Genomic DNA, 8,276 nt, shown 5'->3' with positions numbered 1-8,276 from the left:
CCAGGAAAACAGTACTTTCTTACTTCTTCTTCAGAAGCTGGGGCCAAGATGGTGGGGAAGCCCACAGCCATTGTCTTGTCTTAGTAGGTCTAGGAGGCAGGGGGAGGGCCTCTGCCATCCTTGCATAGTTGGGAAGAAGTAGAATTATACAGCAGTGACCCCAAAGGCCGACCTTGAGCAGCTGGAGGATAGGGGAGGTGGACATCACTCACTTTGCAGTTTTGCCAGTGTGTCACTGTGGCTGACTGACCACCTCTGGCCAAGTTTGAAATAAAGACAGGGTGAGCTGAAATTCACATGACTGAGAGGCAGTGGAGCAGAGTGGTTCATGGTGTAGATTTCAGAGCCAGTTCAGCTGGGTTGGAATCCCTATCTCTCCACATCCCGGCTGTGTGTACCTGACCATGTTACTGAGTCCCCCTTTGCCTAAGTTTCCTCATCTGATGAAAAAGGAATGATGATGATGATGATGATAACAGTACCAACCTCTCAGTGTTGTTTTGAAGATTAAATGAGTCCATTTGTATGAAGCGTTTAGAACTGCATCTGGCATGTGGCAGGGGTTTGCTCTTATTATTAGGCACACTCTATGGAATGAATAGGAGAGACAATTTAGGTCAGAAAAGGTGTCTGAGATATTGTTTCCCTGGATCACAGTTTACACTTGTAGACAGGTGGCAGAGAGCTTCAGAAAGGCTTGTTCAAGCTCAGATAGTCAGATGGCAGGAGGGAGGCTGAGAAATTTGGCTCCTCAACCCTTGGTCTCTGTGCTCCCTGTGTAGCCACACTTGTGAATCCAGGCAAAGTTGTGTCATGAATATGAGATATCACCAGCTCTCTCATTGCTGTGTCACCTCTGTGGGACCCCAGGAATCTATAGGCTCCCCGCCTTAGCTGGAACAAAAGCTAGAATAAAGCAGGTAACAGGGTCAGCAGAGTTACCCCAAGTTGTTTGGGACTGCAGACAAGTTCATGGGAAAGGAAAGTTACTTGTTTGGTACCAAAAGCCACCAGCCAGCTAAAGAAACAACCCTGCCCTGGGGGTTGGAATGTCAGCCCCCGCTGAGGCAACTGGCCCAGCATTCCAGGGATTCAGACAACCCGAGAGCACGTACTCTGGAGGGACGGAGTATCGTGGCAGAAAACGGGGCCTCACGGTTACTGCTGGTCACATGACCCTCTGGTAAAGGCTAAGCGCAAACAGCAGAGAAGGAAATCTGATTTTTCCGTAGGAATACGTGCTCTAATAAGGTTCTGATTTTTTCAATATCATTCATTACTTAATATAAAATATTATGCCAAAACATAATATGAAATAAATACCAAAGTAAACCATGCTAATCATAAACAATTAGAAAACACAGAAAACATAACGAAGAAAGTAGAATTATCATTTTTGTCTGGTTCTTTTTGGCTCTTTATGTATATATAATATATAACTTGACACAATTTAGGTTATAAAGTACGTTAAATTGTATATTCTGAATTTGGTATATTATTTCTTTTGTTTATTATTTATTTATTCTGGAGACAGGGTCTCACTCTGACACCAAGGCTGCAGTGCAGCTGTATGATCATGGCTCACTGCCTTGACCTCCTGGGCTTGAGCAATCCTCCCACCTCAGCCTCCTGAGTAGCACAGATAACAGGTGTGTGCCATCATGCTTGGCTAATTTTTGAAATTTTTTGTAGAGCTAAGATCTCACTATCTTGCCCAGGCTGATCTTGAACTTCTGGGCACAAGCACTCCTCCTGCCTTGGCCTCCCAAAGTGCTGGAATTACAAGGGTGAGCCACTGTTCCTGGCCCGCTTTTGGTATATTATATCATAAGCATTTTTCCATGTCATTAAATATTCCTTAAAAATATTTTTAACAGCTGCAAAGCATTCTGTTGGATGGATGGACCATAATTCTTTGAAATATTATTATGTTATTTTCAATTGTTTTTACAGCTACAGGAATGCAGCCCTAGATCACTTGTACTTCAATATGTGTGTACACCTCTGATTATGTCCTGAGGTTGAAATCCTAACATGGACTGGCTACTGAGGTTTTGCTTCTGCCTTAGGAAGGACTCAAAGCTCCCCTTTCAGGGCCCCTTGGGAATGAGGAGGAGAAGGGGTGAAGATAGTGGAACAGATGCAAAATCATTCTCAGGACATGGTGGTAAAAGGTGAGGGTGTCAGTGATGGTAGGTTGGAAACACTAGTGTCCACATGGGGGCCTCTCTCTCCAGCTTCCCACTTTTGGGGATTCTGTTTAGCCTCCTGACCTGCCATCTTAGAAACCTGTCTCAAATGACTTTAGCAAAAGGGAGAGTCAATTGGAAGAATCCTGAAATATCTTCTGTAATCAAAAGAAGGGCATTTGACCAAACCATGGGAAGGGCAGGGATACAGCTGGCCCTGGATCAACCAAATAACCCCCGGGAGGGCAGGTTCTCAAAGAATATGAAACTTCCACTTTGACCTCAAGGAGTTGGGGCAGGACAGTGCTCTCAGAAAAAGGAGATACGAGTTCCTGGAGGAAGCGAAGGCTCATGGCCTTTTGGGTGTTGTTTTCTAGGAAGCTGAGGTGGCAAGATGGACCTGGGGCTGCTGCCTCCCACTAGGGGCGCTACCTGCCCATGCGTGGAAGAGTCTAGGCGTGGGAGCCTTTGTTCTGGTTTTGCTCGAGGACTTAGGGAGGAACATTCTTTTAGATTGTCTCTCTGTTTCTTCTTGCTTTCAGGTTGCTGAGTCCTCTAGGACAAAGAGATTCAAGTATGGACCTTGGGGACAAGGGTGAAGGCAGCCAGTAGAAGGTCTAAGCCTCCGCTCAGAAGTATACAATTAGCACTGTGAGCTTCCATAAGGTGCAGCCCAGCTCAACAATGTGAAGCTTTCACACAGAGATGTGGGGCCAAAATGAGTCAATAACAAATGCTGTGCTTTTGCCTAGAGCGTCCCTAGTGCCTATCTTCCTCCTGTACCTGTGGTAGAAGAAGGCTGGGAGTCCTAGCCAAATATCTGTCCAACTCTTCATCATTCTTCATCACTATCCAGAATGGCTGTTGAGACACATTGCCAAATTGCTGTGTTAAAAATGGAATATTTTGGGATCAAGCGAGAAGTCCAAACCGGGGGATCTTGCCAGTCCTGGGCATGTCATCCTCTCAATCAGCTTTAAGTAGCGTGCCAGCATTCTGCACAGGATAGAGTTCTCCTTAGAATCAGTTGATCAGACATGACAGTCACAATCATACCAATGCTATTTGACAAAATATTGCATTGTTTTCTTCAGTATAATGCTCTTATATCATTTTAAAAAACAGCTCCTGCTTTTTTTTAAGTAAAAAAAGTTGCTAGGGGAATGGAGTACTTTCAAACAGTGTTGAATTCAGAAGAGCTTCGTTGGGACACCGTTTTGCTGTGCTTTTTGTTGCCACGGAAGTTTCCTTCTTGAGCACAGGCATTAGGGTTCAGGTTGTAGGCTCTCTGCTTTCTCAGGGGTTGGTATTGTTTTGAAGACTGGCCAAACATGGATGAACACTTCATTGCAAGGACTGCCTACCATGACCTCTGTAAGCAACAACATGCTGTGATTGGCAGTGGGCCAGGAGGGCATGTGACAGGCTCACACCAGTAGCCACAGACTGGTATTAGCTGAAACGTCAAACCCTGTGTGGTTGTTGTATAGTTGCATGATTGAATCAAAGAATATTAGAGCTGGAAGGACCCTTGGAGACCATAGATTTCAACCCTTTCCACCAGATCTACCCACCTTACAAATAAAGGAGCTGAGACCGAGGGAGAGGAAAAGGCTTGTCCATGGTTACACATGAAGAATAATCAGAATCAAGAATAAGGTGAGGCCAGGCGTGGTGGCTCACGCCTGTAATCCCAGCACTTTGGGAGACTGATGTGAGTAGATCATCTGAGGTCAGGAGTTTGAGACCAGCTGGTCAACATGGTGAAACCCCATCTCTACTAAAAATACAAAAATCAGCTGGGCATGGTGGTGGGTGCCTGTAATCCCAGCTACTTGGGAGGCTGAGGCAGGAGAATTGCTTGAACTCGGGAAGCAGAGGTTGCAGTGAGCCGAGATCATGCCATTGTGCTCCAGCCTGGGCAACAGAGTGAGACTATGTCTCAAAAAAAAAAAAAAAGGAATAGGCTGGGTGTGGTGGCTCACGCCTGTAATCCCAGCACTTTGGGAGGCCAAGGCAGGTGGATCACCTGAGGTCAGGTGTTCGAGACCAGCCTGGCCAACATGGCAAAATCTCGTCTCTACTAAAAGTACAAAAATTAGCTGGGCGTGGTGGCAGGTGCCTGTAGTCCCAGCTACTCAGGAGGCTGAGGCAGGAGAATTGCTTGAACCTGGGAGGCAGAGGTTACAGTGAGCCGAGATTGTGCCACTGCACTCCAACCTGGGTGACAAGAGCGAGACTCCGTCTCAAAAAAAAAAAAAAAGAAGAATAAGGTGAAATTTTTACAGTGTTAAAAAACAAGAACCATCAGCCTAGGATCCTGTACCGAGTGAAATTATCCTTCCAAAGAGCAGAAGAGGCTTCCAGTTTTCAGTCTGGCATGTAAAGGGCATGGAAGTCATCACTTCATCCTGGCAACAAGTAAAAAGCTAAACAAACTGAAAAAATAACTCGTCCTAGATCTGTCAAGGAAGTGAGGTCACAGGACAAACTACTGCCCCCCAAATTAGAGACAGACAGGCAGATAATGAGAATCCAAACTTACTGGAGCAGAAACCCACAAGCAGAAACCTCTGAGAGCCAGTGTCACTGCAGGAATAACCTGCTCTATGATTAACGAATGAATGGCTGGAGGTTTGGCAATGACAAGTCTGAGAGTTAAGAGCCCCAGGGACCCAGTTATAGCTAAAACACTTTTGTGAGTTTACCTTCTGGAGCTCTACTAGGTTCTCAGAGTGAAGACAGGGAAAATCCCTTTATGTTCCTGGAGGAGGAAAGGAAAAGGAACCATTTTGAAATATACCAGAGCATTCTGGTCCCGCTTAACAAGGCCTGCCCCAAGAGAAACTATTTTACCAGGATCTACCCTATCGGGGTTTACTTAGAGCAGACCCAGGGAAGGGAAATATCCAGCTCCAGCCTCTTTTCCCATTCTGTCTCATGTAAGGGGTGGAGGGGAAACTGAGGAGCCCTTATAAAGTTCTCAGCCCTGATGCACAGGCCCCCTAAAAGACTGTGACCCAATCATAGGACTATAGAATGCCACCCCCACACCTCACATCACACCACTAAAGGCCTGTCTACCTAGTGCATCATGCCTGCCTTTCAATAAAAAATTACAAGACATAAATTACGAGGCAAAAAGTTACAAGGTAAAAAATACTGTTCAAAGGGAGAGAGCAAGCATCAAAACCAGACTCAGATATGGCAAAAATGCTGAAATTATCAGACAACATTATTACATCAGGAACATTATCAGGCCAGGAATTTAGAACATTGTGAGGCCAGGAATTTAAAACAACTATGACGAATATGCTAAGAGCTCGAATGGAATAAGTAAACAACATGCAAGAGCAGATGGGTGCTGTAAGAAGAGAGATGGAAAATCTAAGAAAGAATAAAAAAAAAATGCTAGGTTCAAAAACACTGCAACAGAAATGAAGAATGCCTGTGATAGGCTGGGCATGGCTGAAGAAAGAATCTCTGAGCTTGACAATTACGTCCACAGAAGCGCCTAAAACTGAAAAGCAAAGAGAGAAAGGACGGAAGAAACAAAACAAAAACAAAAACCCAGGACAGAATAGTGGGACAACTACAAAACATATAACATTCATTTAATGGGAATCCCAGAAGAAAAGGAAACGAAGAAAGGAAGAGGAGAAATATTTCAAACAACAATAACTGAGACCAGGCATGATGGCTTACGCCTGTAATCCCAGCAATTCAGGAGGCTGAGGCGGGTGGATCACTTGAAGTCAGGAGTTCAAGAGCAGCCTGGCCAGCATGGCGAAACCCCATCTCTACTAAAAATACAAAAACAATTAGCTGGGCGTGGTGACGCATGCCTGCAATCCCAGCCACTTCGGTGGCTGAGGCACGAGAGAGAGTTGCTTGATCCCGAGAGGCAGAGGTTGCAGTGAGCTGAGATCACGCCATTACACTCCAGCATGGGCAACGGAGAAAGACCCTGTTTAGAAAAACAAAACAAAACCAAAAACAAACAAACAAAAGATAATAACTGATAATTTCCCTCAAATTAATACCAGACACCAAACCACAGATCCAGGAAGCTCAGAGAACATCAAGCAAGATAAATGCCAAGAAACTCCCACATTTAGCATATTATATTCAAACTGTAGATAATAAAAGATAAAGAAAAAATCTTGAAAGAAGCCAGAGGAGAAAACAACTTAGTACATGGAGGAGCAAAGATAAGAATTACATCTGACTTCTCTTAGACAGCATGCAATTGGCCAGGTGTGGTGGCTCATGCCTGTATTCCCAGCACTTTGGGAGGCTGAGGTGGGAGGATCACTTGAGCCAAGGAGTTTGAGACTGGCCTAGCCAACATAGTGAGACACCGTCACTACAAAAAATTTAAAAATTAGCTGGGCTTGGTGGTGCATACCTGTAGTCCCAGCTAATCTGGAAGCTGAGGTGGGAGGATTGCATAAGCCCCAGAGTTCAAGGCTGCAGTGAGCTATGATGGTGCCACTGCACTCCAGCTTGGGTGACACTGTGAGACCCTGTCTCTAAAAAAGTAGGAAAAAAAAGAAAAGAAACCATTCAATTAATAAGAGAATGGCTTGAAACAGTGTTGAGTTGAGAGGAGGAAGAAAAAAACCCAACACCAACCTAGAAGTCTATATAACCTGTGAAATTATCCTTTGAAAGTAAAGGAGAAAAAAAGACTTTTTCAGACAAACAAAAATTCAGGGAGTTTGTCGCCTTGCAAGAAATGTTAGAAGAAGTTCTTCTGAGAGAGGAAATGACATGGGTAAGTGTGATATTATGATAGATATATATTGGTCTTCGTCCACAGTTCCTGGTGCATAACTCCCATAGCCCTTGTTACAATCTTTTGTTATAATGTTGGGACACTTTAGGTCTCCGAAGCAGGCCTCAGGAAACAGAATCTCTCTCTCTGACCTTTTCCTGCCCTCCCTTCATCCGCCAGAGAGGGTCCTGTCCCCTACCCTGGAGGAAGGAATGCTACACAGACAGGCCAAAAATAATCTGGACAGGCCTTGCTTAGTTTCCCCACTCAGTCTATTCCTATGAGATCCTACCCTTTTGGTCCAATCACATTTCTACATGGTGGTCAATCATGCCTTTCCAGTGATGTCTCCATAGAAGGCCCAAGAGAAGCTGTGTGCTTGGCATGCATCTGTAATCCCAGCTACGTGGGAGCTTGGGTGGCTGAGACAGTAGTTCAAGGCCAGCCTGGGTAACATAGCAAGACCCCCCTCTCTAAAAAAAGCAAAACCAAAACCAAAACAAAATGCCCAAGAGGACAAGGTTTGGGGAGCTTCCTAGTAGCTGAAGACCTGGAGATTCCTGGAGGGCAGTGGGCCCAGGGAGGGCAGGGAGGGTCCACGCTCCTTTTTCCATACCTCACCCTACGCATCTCTTCATCTGTAATATCCTTTATAATCAGCTGGTGTCCAGCAGCGGTGGGGGCCAGCCTTGGGGACAGAGCCGTCAACCTGTGGGATCTGTCGCTATCTCCAGGTAGATAGTGTTGGAGGTGAATTGGAGCCACCCAGTGGGTGTCCACCGCAGACTTGATTGCTTGCTTGGTGGTGGAGAGAAACACTTCTTACACGTGGTCACAGAAGTCTTCTGTGTTGACGACTGCTGTTTTGAGCGAGAGAATAGAAAAAAGCACGTTGAGGGTTAAACATAAACACACACACACACACACACACTCTCACACTAAGGTATGCAGATCCACATGAAGAAAAGAATAGCATAAAATGAAAAATTTCCCATCTCTGCAGTAAAACACCCAAACAAAATAAATAAATTCCCAAAACATCTGCTTCTGGACTGAGTGTATATAGTTGGAAGAGGGAAAGGAAAGATGACCCAGAGTCTTTGGGGGAAAGACATTGCCTTGAAGGAAAAGGGAAGGAAGGAGTCCCCAAGGCTAAAGGAAGGGGCTCAGTGACTTGGTCGAGCCTGGACTGGTGGAGGTTACTTCTGCTTGAGAGTGGGGCCTGGAACACCCCTACCCCAGGTGGGGAGAGGAGTTAGAGGAGGGCAAAACCTGCTCGGGGAGGTCTGTGATGAGAAAAGGCCCATGAA

At 45.4% G+C, this 8,276-nt stretch overlaps 1 long non-coding RNA gene across 1 annotated transcript; it reads right to left on the bottom strand.

The window, feature by feature from the left end:
* Positions 1–485: 485 nt before the first annotated feature.
* On the bottom strand, positions 486–7,816 carry LOC129490474 (uncharacterized). Its single transcript, XR_008660263.2, has 3 exons — positions 7,583–7,816; positions 4,898–4,953; positions 486–587 (listed from the first exon to the last, which is right to left on the bottom strand). It is a non-coding gene; the product is annotated as an uncharacterized lncRNA (long non-coding RNA).
* Between the last annotated feature and the right edge of the window lie 460 nt (positions 7,817–8,276).

This window comes from Symphalangus syndactylus, chromosome 9 (genome assembly GCF_028878055.3).
Source record: "Symphalangus syndactylus isolate Jambi chromosome 9, NHGRI_mSymSyn1-v2.1_pri, whole genome shotgun sequence".
NCBI classification, from domain to species: domain Eukaryota; kingdom Metazoa; phylum Chordata; class Mammalia; order Primates; family Hylobatidae; genus Symphalangus; species Symphalangus syndactylus.
The sequence above is the reverse complement of the archived record's forward strand: the minus strand, read 5'-3'. Positions and strand labels throughout refer to the sequence as shown.